The sequence below is a fragment of the Loxodonta africana genome, unplaced genomic scaffold (assembly GCF_030014295.1).
Source record: "Loxodonta africana isolate mLoxAfr1 unplaced genomic scaffold, mLoxAfr1.hap2 scaffold_43, whole genome shotgun sequence".
Classification (NCBI taxonomy): Eukaryota; Metazoa; Chordata; class Mammalia; order Proboscidea; family Elephantidae; genus Loxodonta; species Loxodonta africana.
In genome coordinates, this window is record NW_026975144.1 from 666,516 (window position 1) to 690,414 (window position 23,899).

The 23,899-nt window shown below is 42.9% G+C and overlaps 1 long non-coding RNA gene across 3 annotated transcripts in view; it reads left to right on the forward strand.

Annotated features, from left to right (window-relative positions):
- LOC135229624 (uncharacterized) overlaps positions 1 to 23,899 on the forward strand; it is a 156,722-nt gene that overhangs the window by 23,961 nt on the left and 108,862 nt on the right. Inside the window, exon 2 of one of the 3 annotated variants that reach the window (XR_010320300.1) lies at positions 3,148 to 3,383. The exons of the other annotated variants lie outside the window; for them this stretch is intronic. This is a non-coding gene — a long non-coding RNA (uncharacterized LOC135229624). The remainder of the gene's footprint in view (positions 1 to 3,147; positions 3,384 to 23,899) is intronic. 3 annotated transcript variants of the gene reach the window in all.

Sequence of the window (23,899 nt, forward strand, 5' to 3'; positions counted from 1 at the left end):
CACAGCTGGGGTAATCTCATCAGATGGAGGTGGAAGGGATAATTGTTTTACTGGGAAGGGTGGCTTAGCCGGCAAAGTTAGAGAATCTCTTCAGATGGGAGTAAGAGGTCTGGTTCTGTTAGGAAGAGCGATTCAACAGAAATTGGAGGTTCATTGTCCCCCGCTTCCTGACTATCTGCCCATATGTCCTCATCCCAAGTTTCAGGATCCCATTTCTTCCCAATCAGTGCCCTCACTCTAACTTCAGACACCATTTGAGGTTGGATATTCAGCTGGTGCTTTAATTCAGTCACTCTTATGATAAGAATCTGAGTTTATTTTTGGCAGCATTAGCCTTGTTACTATAAGAAATATGGTTTTCTTTCTGGGCACAAGTGGCAGCTTTCAGATCTTGTATGTGGTGCTTGAGCTTTGAGTCCATTTCTTTCATTCACCAGTGTGGCTAGCAAAAGCAGGACCAACCAGCTTCCTTATTATTCTTATTCTGACAAAATTATAGAAAAGTATCAAATATGTAATCAGGCAGAGCCTTGTCTCTCACAAATATTTGATCCAGTTGTAGTAGTATTTTGCGTATTTCTATTGTCACCTCCCACCATGGATTAGCAATAGCCTATTTACTACTGGAGACAGTCATCAGTGCCTTTAAGACTAGCCAGACTTGAGAATCAATTCAGAAAACTCGTCCTTAAGATTTGGTTCCTCTGAAACCACTGTAGGTACCAAATGTCTTAGCCTGGGATCTCTAGAGATGCAAAACTGGTGAACAGAATATATACATACACACATATATACGAAAAAAAAAAAGAGTGTGTGTATATATATGTGTGTGTATGTGTGTGTATATATATATATATAAAAAAAAATTTTTTTTTTTTTATATGGAAACTCTAGTCGCATAATGGTTAATAGCTATAGCTGCTAACCAAAAGGTTAGCAGTTCTAATCCACCAGGCGCTCCTTGGGAACTCTGTGGGGCAGTTCTGCTCTGTCCTGTAGGGTCACTATGAGTTGGAACCGACTCGACGGCAATGGGTATACACACACACACACACACACATATGCTCACATATGTTAGTTGTGGCTGTTAGAGGCCATCGATCCTGTGTAAAACAGAATGAAACACCGCCTGATCCTGAACCATCCTCACAATCATTGCTATGTTTGAGCCCATTCTTGCAGCCATTGTGTCAGTTCATGTTGTTGAGCGCCTTCCTCTTTTTTTCTGACCCTCAGCTTTTCCAAGCATGATGAGCCTCTCCTGGGACAGGTCCCTCCTGAAAATATGTCCAAGGCACGTGAGACGAAGTCTCGCCATCCTTGCTTCTAAGGTGCATTCTTGGTGTACTTCTTCCCAGATGGATTTGTTTATTCTTCTGGCAGTCCATGGTATATTCAGTATTCTTTGCCAACACCATATTTTAAATGAATCAGTTCTTTGGTTTTCCGTATTCATTGTCTAACTTGCTCAAGCATGTGAGGTGATAGAAAATATCATGGCTTTGCTCAGGCACACCTTAGTCCTCAAAGTGACATCTTTCTTTCTCAACACTTTAAGGAGGTCTTTTGCAATAGATTTGCCCAATGCAATACATTGTTTGAATTCTTGACTGCTGCTTCTGTGGGCATTGATTATGGATTCAAGTTAAATGAAATGCTTGATGACTTCAGTATTTTCTCTATTTATCATGGTGTTGCTTACTGGTCCAGTTGTGAGAATTTTTGTTTTCTTTATGTTGAGGTGTAATCCATACTGAAGGCTGTAGTGGTTGCTCTTCATCAGTAACTGCTTCAAGTCCTCTTTACTTTCAGCAAGCAAGGTCGTATCAGCTGCATATCATAGGTTGTTAGTGAATCTTTCTCCAAAACTAATGCCATGTTCTTCTTCTTACAGACCAGCTTCTCAGATTATTTGCTCAGCATACAGATTGAGTAAGTATGGTGAAAGGATACCACCATGACACATAACTTTCTGATTTTAAACCACACGGTATCCCCTTGCCCTACTCAAATGACTGCCTCTTGGTCTACGTAGATATTCCGCATGACTACAGTTAAGTGTTCTGGAATTCCCATTCTTTGGTAAGCTATCCATAATTTGTCATGAGCCACACAGTTGAGTGTGCTTGTATAGTAAACAAAAATAGGTAAACATCTTAGTGATAGTCTCTACTTTCAGCCAAGATCCATCAGACATCAGAAATGATATCCCACGTTCCATGTCTTCCTCTGAATCCAGCTTGAATTTTTGGTAGTTGCCTGTCTGTGTACTGCTGCAACTGTTTTTAAATTATATTCAGCAAAATTTTTCTTGCATGTAATGTTAATGACATTGCTCGATAATTTCCGCATTGCGTTGGACCACCTCTCTTTGAATGGGCACACATATAGATCTCTTGCAGTCATTTGGTCAGGTAGCTGTCTTCCAAATATATTGGAATAGACAAGTGAGCACCTCCAGCACTGCGTCCCTGTGTTGAAACATCTCATTTGGTACGCCATCAATTCCTGGAGCCATGTTTTTTGCCAATGCCTTCAGTGCAGCTTGGAGTTCTTCCTTCAGTACCATCAGCTCTTGATCCTATGCTACCTCCTGATATGGTTGAACGTCGACCAATTGTTTTTGGTGTATTGAGTCTTTGTATTCCTTCCATCTACTTTTGATGTTTCCTGTGTTGTTCGATATTTTGCCCATAGAATCCTTCAGTATTGCACCTAGAGGCTTGAATATTTCCTTCAGTTCTTTTAGCTTGAGAAATGCCAGGTGTTTTCTTCCCTTTTGGTTTTCTAACTCCAGATCTGTTCACATTATATTATCATACTTTGTCTTCTCCAGCTTCCCTTTCAGGTATTCTATTGAGCTCTTTTACTTCATTTTTCCTTCCATTCTCTTTAGCTACTGTACATTCAAGAGCAAGATTCAGAGTCTCTTGTGACATCCTCTTTGGTGTTTGCTTTCTTTCCTGTCTTTCTACTGACTTTTTGTTTTTTTCATATATGATGTCCTTGCTATCATCCCACAACTAATCTGGTCTTCGGTCATTAGTGTGCAGTGCATCAAATCTATTGTTGAGACGGTCTCTAAATTCAGGTTTGATATACTCAAGGGCATACTTTGACTCATGGACTTGTTTTAATTTTCTTCAGCTTCAACTTGAACGTGAATATGAGCAACTGATCATCTGTTCTGCAGTCAGCCCCTGGCCTGATTCTGACTCATGATATTGACCAAGTGAAGAGTGATTCAGAGAAAAACATGGGTAGAGTGTGACCTAATTTCCATAAAAACAAACAAATGAATGTACTTACATGTGTCCCGGCAAAAAGAAGTGTGTAAAAGGGTACATATGTATCTTTGGACACTGGACACTTCAGGGGAGCAGGTACAATATACTTATGTGGGGATGGCTCTTATTAAAACTTCTATATACAAATCTCTATTGTTAAATGTGTTATAAGAATGTAAAACCTTTTAAAGTTTAATAACATCATACGTGTATGTGTGTGTATTTGAAACTTTTTTTTTTTTTGACTATTTTATATATGTGTTTTTTAGTTATCTAGTTTTTTTTTAGTGTGGCTATAGCAGAGATACCACAAGTGGATGGCTTTAACAAACAGAAACTTATTCTCTCACAGTTTAAGAAGCAACAAGTTTAAAGTCAGGGCACCAGGTCTAGGAGAAAGCTTTCTCTCTTTGTGGCTCTGGGGGAAGGTCCTTGTCATCTATCTTCCCCTGGCCTAGGAAATTCTCAGCGCGTGGACATTGGGTCAAAAAGACGTGCTCCACTCCAGGCACTTCTTCCTTGGTGGTATGAGGTCCCTCTCATTTCCGCTCACTCTTCTCTTTGTATCTCAAAAGAGACTGACTCAAGACTCACCCTAATCCTGTAGATTGTGTCCTCCCTCATTAACCTAACTGCCTCTAATCCCGCCTCATTAACATCACAGAGGTTAGAATTTACAACACATAAGTAATCACATCAGATCACAAAATGCAGGACAACCACACAATACTGGGAATCATGGTCTGGCCAGGTTGGCACACATTTGGGGGACACTATTCAATCCATAACAATAGAGAAAACACTGTCTTCAATGCCAGATTCAGAGACTTTTATCAATCTATGAAGGGCAAACACAGAAATTGAACAAAATTCAGACCAGCGAAGTATTGCTTGCTCTTGTAACTAATGACTTCTTCTGGTCTCTATACCTGGAAATGGCCAAAAAGAATTCCGTGAGGATTAATTCAGTTATTGCTAAAACATCTACTGCATTTACATGTCTACAGATAAGGAAGAATGCTGGACACCATGTGTGATTCATTAAGTAACACAGGGACTATTAGACTGTTGTTCTCCTTCTCTGATAACGCCACTATCACCTTCTCCCCTTGTTGCTCTCCTGAAAAACCCACACTTGTATATTCTAGGCTTTTTTCCAGGATTGAATTTGCAGGAAGTTGAAGATATATCTTTGAAAGATAAAAAAGACTTTGGCCACATTGTCTTTAGACAGTCGAACTTCCCAGCCAGCCTCTGTGCAGGATGGGAATTCACAATCCCTCCTACTCAGTACCTCTGAGCAGGACGGGATTTCTGTTTCATTATCAGGAGACTGTGGAATTCACCCCTCTTCAGAAAACTTACTTTGCTTTGCCTCAAACTCTCCCTCTCAGGATCTGTCACGGTCACTCTGAGAAATTCACATGGGCAGCCTGTATGGAAGTGCCCATCCTAGAGTCCCTGCCCTCCCTTCCTTGCTCCGTAGGGCTTCCTCTGACACTTGGGGTCACATCTCCCAGGGAGTACACACCTCTGGCACTTCCAGGGATTCCCAGGCCCTGGGATACTGTGGATGGGACTTGGAACTCAATCTCTTTCTTCCCGTCCTCACCTTTGGTTATCTGTGTTCTGTCTTCACCAGATTTAGGAGGCCTTGTCTTCTCTTTGCTCATTTCATTTCAGTCAGGCTTTTCTATTCCAACTCTCTGATCTCAGGACAGATCAGGTTAGACCACAGAAAAGAGAAAGACCAAGCAAACATCACTGATCTGTGCAGAAGCTGCTGGGAAGGGATTCGATTCTCATTGGTTTAGGGTTTTACGCCCACTGCTCATCGGCAGACAGGTTCCCCCCAGAGTCTGGCTTCTGTCTGGTACCTTGTACTACAAAGAACTCAGTGACCAGCCCACCTTCACAATCACACCTCCGTTAGAGCTATCTTTGCAGAGGCTCTTTCTCAGACTTCCATGTCCCACTGAAATCCCATTTCTCTTTCCTTACAAACGTTGTGCTCATTCTCAGGGCCCTGAGACCTCATCTGCAGGTGAGTCTTGTCCTCTTCTCTCCTTGGCGGGGGGAGCTTTGGAGTGGACCTCATGTCTTTGGACAGCTATCCTGGGGCTTCTTCCACCCTGGTGCTCTAGGGCTGGATCTCTCCATGTACTTGAGGGGTCGTGGAAGGGGCACAAGGCTAAAAGAGTGGATCTTCCAGGTGAGGTGGGTTTAAGAAGCCTGAATGAAGTTCTTCCCTGAAGGGTGCATATTTTGCAGTCCAGACATCCTGCTCCTCTCAGTCTAAGAGTCCTAGCACGTCTTCAGGCGCTTTCTCCTTTGACTTTGAGGCCATGCCTGCACCCTCTGCAGCCAGGTCTCCGACATGTGTAGCAGCACCAGTAGGTGTGGTAGCCTCTTCAGCCCCTGTCTCCTCCTCCAGTTGCTCCTGGAGGTGCTTGGCTCTTCTTGCCAGGACTCCAGGATGCTGACCAGGGACTCAGTGTTGGTTAGACTGAGGGCAGACCTGATGGCACTCACTTTCTTCAAAAACTCGGCCTCAAGACCAGGGGCCTTTTGCCGACAGGGGTGTGAGATGTTTTGGTCTGGTCTGCCAGACCATGGCTAACCCCTTGACCTTATACACTTGGGTAGAATACTCATACTTGACCTATGGATCTCTGGAGTAATTTGATGAGTGAGAATTCTGCCTAGTGGAAGCTGATGCAAGAGGCCTCGCTGATACTTGGGGAATCCTCCTGGGCTTGGAACTTGGGCTTTTTGTTCTCATATTCTACCCTGAGTGACACTTTCCTCTTGGGTTGAGACTTGCAATAATGGAGAGTTAATTTACATGAGCCCTCTGGGCTCTGGTGTCTCAACTGTGACCTAAGTCTCTGGTCTAGGGATCCCTGGAGGCCTCTCCATCACCACCATCCTCCACTTCCACAGTCCCCATGGTTTCTTTCTTCTTCCCCAGGCACAGACCATACTTTAGGGAATTTACTCTGGGCAATAAAGTCTCCTCCAGAAAATTTCAGTGATGGTACTACCTTATAGCAAAAGTCTATCGTTTTTCCAAAAATTATAATACATTGATTTAAAAATAAAACTCCCAGTTTTCTTTTAGTAGATTCCAATTCATAGCAACCCTATAGGACAGAGTAGAACTCCCCTTAGGGTTTCCAAGGAGCAGCTGGTGGATTCCAACTGCCAAACCTTTTAGTTAGCAGCCGAAGGTTTATCCTGTGATAGTTTATAATATAAACAGAGGATCGCCACATTAAAAAAAAATTTTTTTTTTTTTTGCGTTTGTTGGATGGAAGTGAATTTGCTCCTGTGGAATATGGACGTTACCTCATCCTCTGCACCTTCATGATAATACATGGTTTCTCTAAAAACTGTTTTCTATGAAAGTTATTTTTTTTAAGTAAATTTAGAGTGTAAACATTGAAACAGGAGAATCGGTCTCCTCTTTGTAACTTGTTTTCATCCTCCTTTTAAGGGAAGGATTTTCACAGAAGGAATTATACTTAAAAGAGACAGCGTAATTTGTACTTTTCTGTGTGATTTAAAACTTCTCCTCGTACCCTTAACTAGCCTACACCAGGAGATTAAAATTGCCTTTCTCTGAACAGAAGCCCATTACCATGTACTTCAGCATGAGGCAGAAACAGATGTCCGTATTTGAGAGTCTGATGGCACAAACCTTAGTAGCTGAATCACAACCATGCCTCCTGTGTGGGCGAGCGGGGCTTGTATATGTCAGCTTAAGGGTCAGTTTTTTTCTGAGTTTGAGGGAAGGATTGGCGAGTTAAGGAAGAAAGAGAAGGAGTTTGGGAGGGGAGTGTAAGCTCCAGTGACAGACAGAAGATGGGGTGGGGGATCTCTCAAAGGGTATTAGAGGCCAGTCAGAAAACCAGGAAGCAGCAGGAAGCAGGGCCAGTGGAGGGCAGCACTGGGTGGAGGAGGACAGCAGAGGTAATAGTAGTGGGGAGAGCAACAAAACTGGCCTGAAAAGAGTGATACATGACTGATCCTAGATGAAGCTCAGGTTAAGAAAAGTAGGAAAATAAAAAATTCTATCCTGTAGCCATGTTTGTGGTTAGGGGTTGTTAGGCTCTTGAGGGAGGTGGGCAGGAGACACAGGAGGGGAAGGGGAGTTCCTGGATCTAGGAAGGAGTCTACAGCCCTTCTTCTGCCCTCAATGATGTGGGTTCTGGCCTCTTCAACCTACCACTCCCAGAACCTCCTGAGAAATTTCCTTAGTTCTTCACATGGTATATTAATTCCATCTCATTAGAAAATATAATAATGAAGTACGCTTCTTGCAACCCACACTTTCCACCATCCTGTACTCTCTGCCCCAGTTGCCCACTGGCTTCCTTCCTTTCCACCATGTTCAGATCCAGAACAAAAGAGTGCCTTGTCTGCAGCTATTCTGGAAAGCTCTCAAACTTACAATTGAATTCTTTCATTTCATCCCTCATTTATTCCTACATTTCTTGTTGACAAAATAAACTTTGGTTAATTATCTACTAAATGACAGAATGTGTTTTCTCAGGGAATCTTCCTTATGACCTTATCCATTCATCCCAAATCCTTCATCTTGTCCTACCATGGCTCTCTTTTCTGGTGAAAGTCAGACCTTTTGTTCTGTAGCACTCATCAATCTGGGACAACTTTTCCTCACCTTTATCTGGAGTCTTAGAGAAAGGCCTTTTCCTCGTGTGTCACTGTTTCATCCTGCTTGGGTGAAGATGTCCAAACATAATGGTCTGAAGGACCTTTATCCCTTCTCCCAGCAGGAACCTTTGATAACCTGGGGACTCTGGCTTGCTCCTGAATTTCCTTGATTCAGTAGCTACAGTTTCTCTCCCACAAGACCTGAGGTTGGCACCCTTTTCAAAAAGCAGCTGAGATCTGAGTTAGCACCAAGGCTTCCGTAATCCTGTGTGACATCATTGCTGACACTGCTGAGTTCCATGGGCCCAGTTTGAAGCTAAACACGGCAACCAGAAAAACATGAAACTGTCAGGTAGGCACTTGAGAAGTGCTAGTGCCAATGTGGGAAGAAGGAGATTAGATACTAAAAATGAATTGAAACTTTTCGGTGCCGTGTAAGGGGTTACTATCCCTTGGTGGGTAAAGAGAGCACAGGGAATGATAACAGTATCATGGGCAGCTGCTTTCTCCCAGTCCTCTCATTTGACTCTGTTGGAATCATGTCTCTCCAGCTCTGGTTATAAAATGTCCACTCTGAGCCCCTCTTAGGTCTCCTTAGCCTCTGAGTCTTCACACAGGCTCTGCTCTCTGACTAGGAGATGTTCTCTCCCTTCCCATCTGCTGGCCTACTCTCCCTGGTGAAGTGTGGAGGTGAAGAAAACTGACCCCACTGGAACAGATGAGGTTTATGACTTACCAAAAAGCCCTAAGACTCAGGAATTTTGTGGTCAGCCAGAATGGGAAGTTTGGGAGTTGACTTGGGGAAATCCCATGACAGACTCTGTTTTTGTTTAGGAGGCCATTTAGAAGAGAAACCAGCAAATGGGGAGACCATTTGAGGAAGAAATTAAGAAGGTTGGGGTGGTGATGAGGAAGGAGGAGACTTCTCCAAGGAAAATAAAAGTTTCAACATGGGGATGGTAGGGGCTTGTTTTGTGTGACCCCAAAGGACAGAAGAGGCAGGAATGGTAGGGAAACAATAGAACAAAAGATAATCTGTGCCTGTTCACAAATGTAACAAATCCCCCAGTGCTTTTACCCTGTTTCCTCAGACTTTTCTCATCAAGCCATCCTGCCCCTTTTACTGAAGCCTGTGGAAAATACCTGGGGCTTCCTGGATGCTCGGCCTTTTTTCATCCCTTAACTATTCAGTCATATTCCCAACTTGGTTCAGGCATGACTTCCTGGTGGTAGTCTTCCCTGAATCTTCTCCTGGTAGATGAGTCCACTTCTTGCTCTGTACTCCATTGTACCCAGGAAACCCTTTACCACAGCATAAAACACAATTGCATTTACTACACATTCTTCCCCTCTCTGTTCCCACGCCTTCTATGAGACTCCAGAGTACCTTTCATTAGCAGTAGGAGTCTTTTTCCACCTGTTAGTTGAAGGCTGACCATACAGTTGCTTCGGCCCTTGGAATAGTAGCAGAGATGATACAAGGAGAGAATTGAAAAGATTTTACATTGAGTCTTGCCCTTTTGTTGCTCTTAAACCCTGAGAACCTGTGGGAATGACCCCAGGCCAGCCTGCTGAATGATGCGGGATCATTGGAAAGAGGATCCAGCGGTTTCACTGAGTTGATTTTATGAAACTGGCTCGCAGGTGACCTGGAATCAAATTGTAGACAGATGAATAAGCCCCCCTGCGAGCCACTGTGGCTGGCCCAGATCAGAAGAACCCCAAAGTGACAACCTGAAAAATTGTGAGCTTAGTAAATGGTTGTTTTTTTAAGACACTACCTTTTGGAGTCATTTGTTACACAGCAATACGTGACTGATACACCTGTTGACTTGGCCGTTTCTCTCACCAGGCAGTGAGGCAACTTCTCTAAGTCATTTCATCACCAAGAGCATCTGGCCTAGGGTCTGACATGTAGCTGTTTATACAGGAAATCTTTGTTGACTTAATGCATGAGTGAGTAATATAAATTGTAAGTGTGAGTCTGCACAAAATCATGTATGAAAAAAAGCATGATTTTTTAAAAAATAAAATGAATTGAGGCTCAGAACTACCTGCTTACAAAATTGAGGGGAGTTTTTAACCTCACTTACTTTTAGGGTACTCCCTCATCCAGATATGCAGTAATTCCCAGGGTCTAACGAAGGACCAGTGCTTGGAGAAGACCTTCAGCACACCCGTTGCCTCAGCCTATGTGGGTGATCTCTCTAGAAGCATTCGTTCTGCTGTTTCCATTCTCAGCTGGAGCGTGAGAACCTTGGTGGGGCTGTCAACAGCATAACAGGGTTTGTCTACTTATGTGCCTGCATCAGCCTTTGAGGTGCTGTAACCTACTCCAGGGCACTATCAAGAAGGAGGTCCTACCCCTTCCCAATGTCTAGGACCCTACTATCTGACTGTCACTCTTCCCCTGGGCTCCAGTTCACTCAGTGTGATCACCTCAGTGAGCTGAGGCTTTTACCACAGACTCTTCAGAGTCTTGAAGTTTCAGGGCTTTAACACTGTGAGTCCAGCTATCTCCTTGAAATGAGGTAGGGAAGGGGGAAAAATGTAGGAAGATTTTATTTTCCATTTAATGTTGCAATAAAATTTCTTGCCCTGCATTTTCGAAGGGTCCTGCCTAACAATTCCCTCTGTTCTCTTACAAGATGTAGGTCAATGAAGAGTGAATGTTTGTTGTGTCATAATCTGCAGAAGGATGCAAAGCGCACATGGGGTCCATTCCCTCGATGCTCACACTACAGCGCCCCACCCACGTGGAAATCTCTGCAAGTGTTACTGAGTCCCTCCCACATCCACAGTGAACAGCTTTCAGATTCTTATAAGAGGGAATTGTGTCCTAACACCAGCTGCTCCCTGGAAACCCTATGGGGCAGTTCTACTCTGTCCTGTAGGGTCTCTGAGTCAGAATTGACTCGATGGCTACGGGTCTGGTTTTTTCTTTCAGGTGGGTGGTGGGAGTTTGATGTCAGCTCCATAATCATGTTATTAAGAAATAATGACAGGGTAGCAGGTGAAAGCAACAAAACAAAACTGAAATGAAATGGCTTTTTCACATTTATTGGCCCCACAGAGTTCCTTCGAGGTGTTTACTTTTCACTAGATTCGGAGAAATGTTTGTGAGAGAGACACAGCTTGAGATAGCTCCAAAATTACATGTTTCCCTCCTTAATGTTAGGTTACATTAAGAGCTGGTTGGCTGGTTTATCATCTGCCTGCTTCACAAAAATAGAAGGCCCATGCAGGCAGGAACTTGTCTGTTGTGTTTGTCCGAGTATCCTGGTACCTGGAACCTAAGAAGTGCTAAAAAATGATCTGAGTGAATGTGGGTGGGCTTTTATAAAAAACACTGTGTTGCTGTCTTTATTTAGTTAAATAGTGAAAACAGGGATAAGGAAAATGGAGACAATTATTTGTATAATTTAGAGTTACATAAGATGAGACTAGAACTTGAATAATGAAGAGATAAAAAAATAAGCTGTACGGATGGAATGTACCCCCTTACCTTTGCTCTGGAGGGAGACATTTTAAAATTGGATTGTTTTTTCCCTACTGATTTATAGGTTCTATATGTTAATTGAAAAGTTAGTCTTTTGGGAATCACAAATACTTCTATTGAGATACAATTCACCTGCCGTAACACTGCCTTTGAAAATATGCACAATACCGTGGCTTTTAGTATATGGGCAGACTTGGCACAACAGTCACCACTGTCTAGCTTCAGAATATTTTCAGTGCCCAGTAAATAAAGGACCTTGTTAATAAAGGCGTATTAACAGTCATCCTCATTACTCCTTTCCTCCAAGCCGTAGCAAACACTAATCTACTTCTGTCTGTGTTGGTTTGTCTGTTCTGGACATTTCATGTAAATGGAATCATGCACGTTGCGGTCATTTGTGTTTGACTTCTTTCATTTAGCGTAATATTCTCAAGGTTCGTCCATATTGTGACATGTATCAGTACTTGGTGCCTTTTTGTGGCTGAGTAATATTCCAGTCTATGAATATACCACATCCTGTCTATCAGGTCATGACATTTGGGTTCTCTCCACATTTTGGCTGTTATGAATAACACTACTAGGAATACTCTGTGTAAGTTGTATGTGAACATGCTTTTGATTCTCCGGGGTACAGACCTAGGAGTGCAAGTGCAGTGTTGTATGGTAATTCTATGTTTAACTTTCTGCAGAATTGCCAAACCGTTTTCCAAAACAATTGCATCATTTTACATTTCCAGCAGCGGTATTTCAGCTTCTCCACATCGTCGCCGACACTTGTCCATCCTGTTGAGTTTAACGGTCTTACTGGTTTTGAAATAATAGTGCACTTTAGTTTTTTTTAGTTTAGATTTGCATTTCCCTGATGACTAATGAGGTTACGCTTCTTTTCCTGTGCTTGTTGACAGTTTCTATATCTGCTTTCGAGAAATCTCTGTTCAAATCCTTAGCCTGCAAACTTTTTTTCACCTTTTTGCCTGTATTTTTACTCTCTTCATGTACTTTTTGATATGCCAAAGATCTATAGATCTTAACAGTTTTAGCCTTCATATTTTGGGATTTTTAAAAAGTCTTTCTCTTTTATCAATAAAAAGAAAATAAAAACTTCTAAAATTTTTATGGTTGCATATTTGAATTTTAAATATTTGATCCATCTGGAATTTTGTTTTGTGTAAGGTATGAGAAAAAGGATGAAAACATTTTTACAAGTGGTCTGAGTGATTACCAAATTGCTACAAACGCTCCTTTTCCCATGACCCATATCTTAACTGCATTTTCCCGTAGTCTGTACAAAGACTCCTTTTTACAAAGGGAGGCCACCATTCCCAGCCATTTCATTTTAAGGTTTGTTTTGCTGCAATTAAATCCCTTGTGTATCTTATCTACACACCTTTTCTTTTAAGCTAATACAAATTTTGTGTGAATAGGACCTTGGCGAGTGTAAGATGGGCTTGAATTTCATAACTGGTTCCATGTGGTGCAGCCCAGCAGACGGACAGACAGAAGCAGGGGCTGCAGAGGCGACAGAAGCTATGAGAACATGAGCCTCTAGAGATTTGCTGCTGAATTTCACATAAAGCTCTAGACTTTTCTGTGTAAACTTATCATCATATATGGATATCACCTTACAACAGACAGAGAATAATGCTTTAAAAGTTAGACATTCCTAAGGAAGGTGTTTATTCCTTAGTGGATGCTGAGAAGTGTATGTGTTTTGGTGAAGATAGGATGCTGAGAAGTGTATGTGTTTTGGTGAAGATATGTACCCATTTCTACTGGGTATGTATCTTGAAGTAGAATTGCTGGGTCCTAGGATATATGTATGTTCACAGCTTTTGTAGATACGGACAAAACATTTTTAAAGTGGTTGTACCAAATTACACTTCCATTAGTGGTAGATTAGAGCTCCAGTTACTCCACGTTATACCCAATAGTTGGTATTTTCCATCTTTTCCATTTTAGCCATTCTGGCCTGTAGGGGATAGTATCACATTGTGGCTTTTAATTAGAATTTCTCTGGTAACCAGTGAAGGTTTGTCACTTTTCATATGTTTCTTGGCCATATAGAAATCTTTTATACAGTGTTCAAGTATTTGCTCATTTTTCTATCAAACTGTCTGCTTTCTTTTTCCTTTTTTCTTTTTGGATTGTTCTTTATGTATTTCGGAACCAAGTCAGTAGTAGGATATATGTATTGTAAATAACTTCTGCTACCACATGAATTCACCCTTGTGGCTTGTCGTGAACTTTCAGATTCAAAAACCCGTCTTTTACAAAAACAAGCAAATGTGTAGACATAAAAGTTTATTAGGGGTTACCAGGGGCAGGAGGGAGGAAATAAAGCGGTGTTCCTGCATATGGAGACTGAGTTCTGGTTAAGAGTGGTGGAAAAGTCACATTGATGAAGGGCAGGGTTGCACAGCCAATTAATGGTAATTACTGTCAGTTGTTCAGTCACCAAAGGTTGTGTGGTATGTTTACAACAACAACAACAATGAGCAGCTGCTGAGGCAACATAATAGTACTCAACGGATGAGGCGTATTCTTTTATTACACTTTTCTCTATTTTCTAATTTGTTTTTATAACATGCTACTGTTCAAATTAATAAAATGTTGCATGATGAAAGTGGATAACAAGGTCTATCCCACCCATTACATCCTTGTAAGGTTTAAATGAGGGACTACATGCCATCAGCAGAGGCTCAGCCTTAGTTGCCACTCGAGAAATGCTTCATTTCTCCCACTCTTCTGGCTCACTGTCTTCTCCCCTGGTTTATTTGCTCTTCTCTTTAGAGCTGGAAGCATGTGATCACCAGGCTTCCCGACACCATCATTCTGCTTTCCATACCAATGTTATTGTAGTCTTGGGTTCCTGGGCAGCCTCTCCGCAGGTTTAATTCTTTCACATCTGTTAAGTTATTATTTAAATATATTCCTTTAATTTTGTCCTGCTTATAGAAGTATATTCTAGTCATTGAAAATTTGGAGACTACCCTAACACACATGGGAACACCATGAGTAAGAATAGACTCCACGGCAATGGGTTTTATGTGTGTGTCGCACACATTTATGTATATTCACATAAATATTATATCCTGCTCCTTTCACTCAATATTAGCCTTTTCCATGATAAAGTTTTGTTTATTTTACAGACAGCATCAAATTGTTGTATTATATTCTGCTGTGTGCAAGGAGTATATAATTTTAGTAAATTTGACTATAGTTGAAATATTAAATGTGCATGTTTCTAGTAATCTTCAACCTATACTTAAATCTTTTAACAAAGATCTTTGCTATTGAACCTTTTTATCTAATTGTTATTCGGCATTCTTTAACACTAAGAGATAGTCTCAGGATCAACTCAGATCATATTTTCTCCCTCTTACACACGAAGGCCCTTAAAGTATTCAGAGATTGTTGTTGTTGTTGTTAGGTGCCGTCGAGTCAGTTCTGACTCATAGCGACCCTAGACACAACAGAACGGAACACTGCCTGATCCTGCGCCATCCTTACAATCATTGTTATGCTTGAGCTCATTGTTGCAGCCACTGTGTCAGTCCACCTCATTGAGGGTCACCCTCTTTTCCACTGACCCTGTACTCTGCCAAGCATGATGTCGTTCTCCAGGGACTGATCCCTCCTGACAACATATCCAAAGTATGTTAAGACGCAGTCTCGCCATCCTTGCCTCTAAGGAGCTTTCTGGCCGCACTTTTTCCAAAACAGATTTGTTCTTTTGGTAGTCCATGGTATATTCAATATTCTTCGCCAACACCACAATTCAAAGGCGTCAACTCTTCTTCGGTCTTCCTTATTCCTTGTCCAGCTTTCACGTGCATATGATGTGATTGAAAATAGCATGGCTTGGGCCAGGTGCACCTTAGTCTTCAGGGTGAGATCTTTGCTCTTCAACGCTTTGAAGAAGTCCTTTGCAGCAGATTTGCCCAATGCAATGTGTCTTTTGATTTCTTGACTGCTGCTTCCATGGCTGTTGATTGTGGATCCAAGTAAAATGAAATCCTTGACAACGTCAGTCTTTTCTCCATTTCTCATTATGTTGCACGTTGGTCCAGTTGTGAGGATTTTTGTTTTCTTTATGTTGAGGCGTAATCCATACTGGAGGCTGTGGTCTTTGATCTTCATTAGTAAGTGCTTCAAGTCCTCTTCACTTTCAGCAAACAGGGTTGTGTCATCTGCATAATGAAGGTTGTTAATGAGCCTTCCTCCAATCCTGATGCCCCGTTCTTCTTCATATAGTCCAGATTCTCGTATTATTTGTTCAGCATACAGATTAAATCGGTATGCTGAAAGAATACAACCGTGACGCACACCTTTCCTGACTTTAAACCAATCAGTATCCCCTTGTTCTGTCTGAACAACTGCCTCTTAATCTATGTAAAGGTTCCTCATGAGCACAATTAAGTGTCCTGGAATTCCCATTCTTCCCAGTGTTATCCATAGTTTGTTATGATCCACACAGTCGAATGCCTTTGCATAGTCAATAAAACACAGGTAAACATCCTTCTGGTATTCTCTGCTTTCAGCCAGGATCCATCTGACATCAGCAAGGATATCCCTGGTTCCACGTCCTCTTCTGAAACCGGCCTGAATTTTTGGCAGTACCCTGTCGATACACTGCTGCAGCCGTTTTTGAAAGATCTACAGCAAAATTTTGCTTGCGTGTGATATTAATGATATTGTTCTATAATTTCCACATTCGTTTGGATCACCTTTCTTGGGAATAGGCATAAATATGGATCTCTTCCAGTCAGTTGGTCAGGAAGCTGTCTTCCATATTTCCTGGCATAGACGAGTGAGCATCTCCAGTGCTGCATCTGTTTGCTGAAACATTTCTATTGATATTCCATCAATTCCTGGAGCCTTGTTTTTCGCCAATGCCTTCAGAGCAGCTTGGACTTCTTCCTTCAGTACCATTGGTTCCTGGTCATAGGCCACCTCTTGAAATGGTTGAATATTGACCAATTCTTTTTGGTATAATAATTCTGTGTATTCCTTCCATCTTCTTTTGATGCTTCCTGCATCGTTTAATATTTTCCCCATGGAATCCTTCACTTTCGCAACGCGAGGCTTGATTTTTTTCTTCAGTTCTTTTAGCTTGAGAAACACCGAGCGTGTTCTTCCCTTTTGGTTTTCCATCTCCAGCTCTTTGCACATGTCATTATAATACTTTACTTTGTCTTCTTGAGAGGCCCTTTGAAATCTTCAGTTCTTTTACTTCATCAGTTCTTCCTTTTGCTTTAGCTGCTCAACGTTCGAGAGCAAGTTTCAGAGTCTCCTCTGACACCCATCTTGGTTTTTTCTTTCTTTCCTGTCTTTTCAGTGACCTCTTGCTTTCTTCATGGATGATGTCCTTGATGTCATTTGAAAACTTGTCTGGTCTTCGGTCACTAGTGTTCAATGTGTCAAATTTATTCTTGAGTTGGTCTCTAAATTCAGGTGGGATATTTTTGCTCTCGTGGACTTGCTCTCATTTTCTTCAATTTCAGCTTGCACTTGAATATGAGCAATTGATGGTCTGTTCCACAGTCCGCCCCTGGCCGTGTTGTGACTGATGATATTGAGCTTTTCCATCGTCTCTTTCCACAGATGTAGTCAGTTTGATTTCTGTGTGTTCCATCTGGCGAGGTCCATGTGTATAGTCACCGTATATGTTGGTGAAAGAAGGTATTTGCAGTGAAGAAGTCATTGGTCTTGCAAAATTCTATCATTTGATCTCCGGCATTATTTCTATCCCCAAGGCCGTATTTTCCAACTACTGATCCTTCTTTGGTTCCAACTTTTGCATTCCAATAGCCAGTAATTATCAATGCATCTTGATAGCACGTTCGATCAATTTCGGACTGCAGCAGCTGAAAAAAATCTTCTATTTCTTCATCTTTGGCCCTGGTGGTTGGTGTGTAAATTTGAATAATAGTCGTATTAACTGGTTTTCCTTGTAGGAGTATGGTTATTATCCTACCGTTGACTGCGTTGTATTTCACGATAGATCTTGAAATGTTCTTTTTGACGATGAATGAAACATCATTCCTCCTCGAGTTGTCATTCCCAGCATAGAAGACTAGATGATTGTCTGATTCAAAATGGCCAATACCAGCCCATTTCAGCTCACTAATGCCTCGGATATCGATGTTTGTGCATTCCATTTCATTTTTGATGATTTCCAATTTTCCAAGATTCATACTTCGTACATTCCAGGTTCTGATTATTAAATTGATGTTTGCAGCTGTTTCTTCTCATTTTGAGAAGTGCCATAATAGCAGATGAAGGTCCCAAAAGCTTTACTCCATCCATGTCATTAAGGTTGACTCTCCTTTGAGGAGGCAGCTCTTCCCCAGTCATCTTGTGAGTGCCTTCCAACCTGGGGAGGTCATCTTCCAGCCATATATCAGACAGTGTTCCGTTGCTATTCATAAGGTTTTCACTGGCTAATGCTCTCCAGAAGTAGACTGCCAGGTCCTTCTTCCTGGGCTCTCTTAGACTGGAAGCTCAGCTGAAACCTGTCCTCCATGTGTTACCCTGCTGGTATCTGAATACCGGTGACATAGCTTCCAGCATCACAGCAACACACAAGCACCCACAGTACGACAAACTGACAGACACGTGGGGGTAGCAAACTATGATTTCATTCATCATTTTCATCTTTCGTTTTTTCAATCAGTCAATATTTAGAGAGATTCCATGTGCCAGGAATAGTCTACATCATGTGGACGCAATGGTGAAAGTACCCATTGTCCCTGCCATGGTGAAGGGGACAGCCAGTGCGGGTGGGAGGGGAACTGGTAAAATGCAGCCCAGAGAAAGGACATACCATGCTCCAGGAACCACACTGGACTTCAGAGAGCTTTGTTGGCTGCCGTTCATCTGTCTGGCTTGTAGATGTCAGAGTGCCCTCAGGCTCAGTGCTTAGTCCTCTCTCTCTATTGACACCCTCTCTCTAGGATGCCTCAGTGAATCAGTGGCTGTCTGTCTGTATCTGAGGATGCGATGTTTACACCTCCATCCATTTCAACTCCTCCTGGTTCGCTACTTTTATTCAAATGTCAGCCTAACTCTCTGTACTGAGTTCTTCGTCTGTAAAATGTGCCATATAATGATACATTCCTCACATGGGTATCATGCAGAGAAAGTATCTTAAGAGAGGAGAAGCCCTCACAAGAGTCCTGGCACCAGTAAGTGTTAGCTGTCAGTATTATTACCTGACATCTTTAGGTAGATGTCTAACAGCTATGCCATGTTATCAACGCCATGAAACAATTCTTGGTCCCAACCCCATTCCACCCTTATCGATGAATTTCTCAGGGCTTCAGTGATGGGAATGTGTGCGTTTTTCTGTATAATGGACATGGCTAATAAAGCTTGGCCTGGTCCTTCATAATAAGTTGCTCCAAAGTTTATATGGGTGGAATCAGACAAGTTATAGCCAACTAATATAGAAAAAATAGAACTCTCAGCTGCTCATGTTTGTACTCTCAGTCCAGAATATCTGGTGAGGGTACTATATGGACTGAATTGTGTAACCCCAAAGGTATGTTGAAATTCTAACTACTGTACCTATAAATGTGACCTGATTTGGAAATAGGGGATTTTTAAAATTATTTTTATGAGACCATACCAGTGTAGGGTGGGTCCTAACCCTAATCCCTTCTGAGTTATAAAAATAGCAGAATAGACACAGACACAAACAGGGGAAGAGGGAGGCAGACAAAGGGGAAGATAATCTACAAGGCCAGGAACGCAAAGGGTGGCTGGAAGCTGCTAGAAGCTGAAGTAGACACGAGCCATGCCCTGAATTCCTACCTCTAGCCTCCTGAACTGTGAGAAAATAAATATCTGTTCTTTAAAGCCACCCAATTGTGTTATTTTTTTCTTATGGCAGCACTAGATGACTAACACATACCCATGGTTATACATGAAGCCTGGTGTAAAATAGTGTTCTCCCCTCCTTGTCTAGCCCACCCAAATCCTGCTATTTCCCTATCAGTGTCCTCTGCTTTCACTAAGAGCTACAACAGAGTCGGCTTGATGCCGATGTATAGAAATGCAGTTTATTTTTTAGTTTCTATTTAGGATTGACTAGCATTAATTTCAATGGTTTGGAAATTTTTCTGTGGAGGCATTTCTGTAATCTATGAATAATAGCAGTTGCAGCTTTTCCTTCTTTTTGTTGTCGTTTTGTTTGGACCTCCAGTGTTAAATATTTAATATAAATAATGATAGAAAGCATCCTTCTGTTTTTAATGATTTTTTTGTGTGCTTTAAGTGAAAATTTTCAAATCAAGTCAGTCTCTCACACAAAAACCCGTATACACCTTGCTACACACTCCCAATTACTCTCCCCCTAATGAGACAGCCTGCTCTCTCCCTCCACTCTCTCTTTTCGTGTCCTTTTCACAGCTTCTAAACCCCCTCCACCCTCTCATCTCCCTTCCAGGCAGGAGATGCCAACACAGTCTCAAGTGTCCACCTGATCCAAGAAGCTCACTCCTCACCAGCATCCCTCTCCAACCCATTGCCCAGTCCAATCCATGTCTGAAGAGTTGGCTTCGGGAATGTTTCCTGTCCTGGGGCAACGGAAGGTCTGGGAGCCATGACCACCGGGATCCTTCCAGTCTCAGTAAGACCGTTAAGTATGGTCTTTTGAGAATTTGGGGTCTGCATCCCACTGTTCTCCTGCTCCCTCAGGGTTTCTCTATTGTGTTCCCTGTCAGGGCAGTCATTGGTTATAGCCGGGCACCGACTAGTTCTTCTGGTTTGAGGATGATGTAGTCGCTGATTCACGTGGCCCTTTCTGTCTCTTGGGCTCGTAATCACCTCGTGTCCTTGGTATTCTTCATTCTCCTTTGATCCAGGTGGGTTGAGACCAATGGTTGCATCTTAGATGGCTGCTTGCTAATGTTTAAGATGCCAGACGCCAGTCTTCAAATTGGGAAAGCATCCTTATTTTAATGCTAATTAATTTTAAAGAGAATGTCCCGCATTTCACCATGAACTATCATGCCAGTTGTATTTTTCCAAGTTAAGGAACTCCTTTTCTGGTCCATGATTGCTCAACGTCCTTATCTCTCAGTGTGATTGGATTTTATCAACTGCTTTGTCCCCATCTCTTGAGATGAGCATGTCTTTTCTTCTTCCATCTATGCATGTGATGAATTAAATTATTAAATCTTTAATGTTCACTCAAGCTTGCATGCTGACGATAAACCCCCTTGATGATGGCATATTACATGGTTTATACTTTGCTGGATTTCCTTTGCCAGTATTTTATGTAGATTTTGCATCCCAGTTACTTGGCTTGCTTGCCCTGTAACTCTTCTTCTATCATCCTTGTCTAATTTGGTGTCAATATTAAAGTAGCCTTAGGGATCAAGTAGAGGAGCATCTCATCTTTTTCTCTTCTTTTCTGACTTTGCACAAGATTAAAATGCTCTTTTTCTTGCCTGTTTGCTGCAACCTGAATGAGAGTGGTCTCGGCCTCCTGTTTTCTTAGGGAGATCTTGAACTACTGACCCATTTTGTGTAGTGATTAAAGGTCTTTTCTGGTGCTACTTAGAAAAATTTCCACTGCATGTTCTAGGCTGCTAGGATTTCCTCTTTAAATGTTATGTTGTTATCACTACTTTCAGTCTCATCCACGTCAATTAATCAATCCCAGATATTCCCTCATTTTTCCAAAGTCAGACTCTACATCTATTCCTGGCACCAATTCCCTTATCTAAGACTTATTTGCAAACAAAAATACAACCCAGTCTCTTTGAGTCCATGATGTGAGAATACAGTCCCATATAACTTTTTTTGTAATCGTTCTTCTTGTTAAGTGTTTCTCCTCTTTTTTTTTTGTTCATTTCCCACCTATCTAGCAGTTTCAAAGTTGTGCACTTCAGGTTGAGGTCATTAGCTGGATTGACTCTCTGCAGGGTCATGGGGTGCCAGTTACAAATGAGCATCAAAAGAGCACTCCTCTAGAACTAGGAGGCAGGAGGAGGTGGTTAGGCGGTTGGGTGGGAAGGGGACTGGGCAGGGCTGTGTGGAGAGGGGCGCATAGGGGAGGTGCCAGGTCGGAGGCTGCCCCACCACAATCTCACGTGCATCAGGAAGGAGCTGGCTGCAGGAGCCTTTTTCCAGAGTTCCAGCCCACCCAGCCCTGCCCTGAACTCAGACCTGCTAGGCTCACAGGTCCCACCAGAACTAGGGGAAGCCTGAGGCTACAGAGGTCAAGACCCATGGTACATCCCTGAGCCCAGTCACAGTGCTTATGCTGGGATAGTAGGGCAGAGGAGGCGTATGGGGACTTGGGTCCAGAGGATGACCCAGAAAGGGTAGGAGAGTTGTGGTCACCCTCGGACTCTGGGTCCGCACGTGGAGGGCCCCAGGTTGCATTTCCGGGAGGAGAAGGCAAAGCCACAGAGGCCACACTGCTCACACAAACAATCCCCCACCCTCCTCTGCCCTTTCTCCAGGTGGGATGCCCCTCCTGTGCTGCCCTCAGAAGGGCTGTCCAGGGACCACACCCCTAGTTAGTGGAGCAACAGAGCCTGCCCCAGTCTGGACTAGGGACTTTATTTCCTCCACTCTCACCACTGGCTGAAGGCAGACTCCTGTCTCCGCAGACTAAAGAAGAATTATGAAAATGAGCTCGAAACTCTAGATTTGAGTTAAGGATCATAAATTAACACAGAGAAATACAACTTTAACAACAAAGACCTGTTTGGAGCCCCAGTTGCAATTAAAAAAAAAAAAAACTTGAACAACGGGAGTGATAGGGGCTTCCTTCTTTTGCCACCCTCTCTCGGTGGTCCCAAGCTTTCTCATCTCCCACCTCACAAGACTGTATCAACTGCTTTGAGACTTTTAGAATAAAGATCCTCAGGCATATCACTGCTGTCACCCTGTGAGGATTTCCCGAGTGCTGGGTTAGACTAAGACAGAATCCTCCAGAGGCGTCCGGGGTCTGTGTACTAGATGGTCAACACGCTGAGCTTCAGAGCCCACTTCATTTTTTCCTGCAGTTGGGCACGACCCCAGGGACATGACCCTGAGAGTGCTGACACTTCCTGAAGCCAGTGACCCTCCCCCGGGCTTCTCTCTGCCTGGGTCTCAGAATCTGTCAGGCCAACTTGTACCCTCAGAAGTGTTTCTGCTGAAGGACACGTAAACAGCACTGTGGATTTGTGTCCCGCAGTCTGCAAAACTGCCTCCCCTGAGTGGGGTGAGGAGCTACTGAAATACTGAAATCATTGAAACTAGCAGAAGCCACAGCCCATGGTGCTGGGAGAAAACTGGGAAGGATGGAGAGGTGAAGAGGCTATAAAGGCCCAGTTGTGAAGGCAACCATGGGCCAGGATGTCCTGAAGTCGTAAAGCTGACCAATGTTGAGTGCCCTAAAACCTGCCACTCCTGTGCCCAACTTTTCTTTCAATGGACAAAGTCTTCCCCTGCTCTTATGCGCCTGGGCTGGAAGGGCCTTTGACTTACAACATGAAGCAGCCTCCAGAGCCTCTTGGGGCAAGTGATGGTCAAGGAGGCTCTGCCTAACCCCACCCTGCCCTTCCCAGTTGTCAGAGGACCAGGAATTTCAGTCTTCCAGCTCCTGGGCTGATCTAGTGACTTGTAACAGGATTTCGCTGGAACTGGAAGGTGTTGAAGACAGGAAGTACTCCTGGGTTTCTTCACCCAGCTGAATGCCTAGTTCCTGGTCTTATTACACGGCTTACATTCAGGATAAGAAGAGGCGTTTGGAGCTTTACGCATGACCTCTTAGCAGCGGTTTCTGTTCAGGAGCGAAGAGGTAAAAAGAAGCAGTTTCTACTAAGTCCTTTTCCAAGAGTCTCAGGAAATTCTCACGAAGATCCTCTCAGGTAAGGACTGACGGAAAATGCTTTGGTTTAATATTAAACTTTGCCCTTGACACATTTTGTTTATGGAGGGCATATACAATATTCTCTGCTCAAGGAAGCACAGTAATGCTTATCTAGACTTTATGTAGAATGAGTACATATAAAACCTAAACTTGGTCCTTAAGGAAGGGGTTACCTCTCAGAGAAGGCCTATGGGAAGGTTTCTACCAAATTCTGTGGTGGTGCCATTGCTCCAAGGATCCCAGGTGGTGCCAAGTTTGAGCACTCGGCTGTTAACCGAAGGTTAGCTTTTTGAACCCACCAAAAGGCTCTAAGGAGTAAAGACCTGGCAAACTGCTTCCGTTAAGATTACAAACCAGGAAACCCTATCGGGGCAGTTCTCCTTTTACACTGGGCCACAATGACTCAGAAACCCACTCGATGGCACCTAGCAATAACAACAGGAAGCCGTTGCCCCCCATGTGCTTGAAGTGCCTCTCTGGGGAAGGTTGGCCTTCAGAGCCAGCTCATGGCCACGTGGGAACTGAGACTCATGTTTTGTTACCACACCTTAGTTTCAGTCA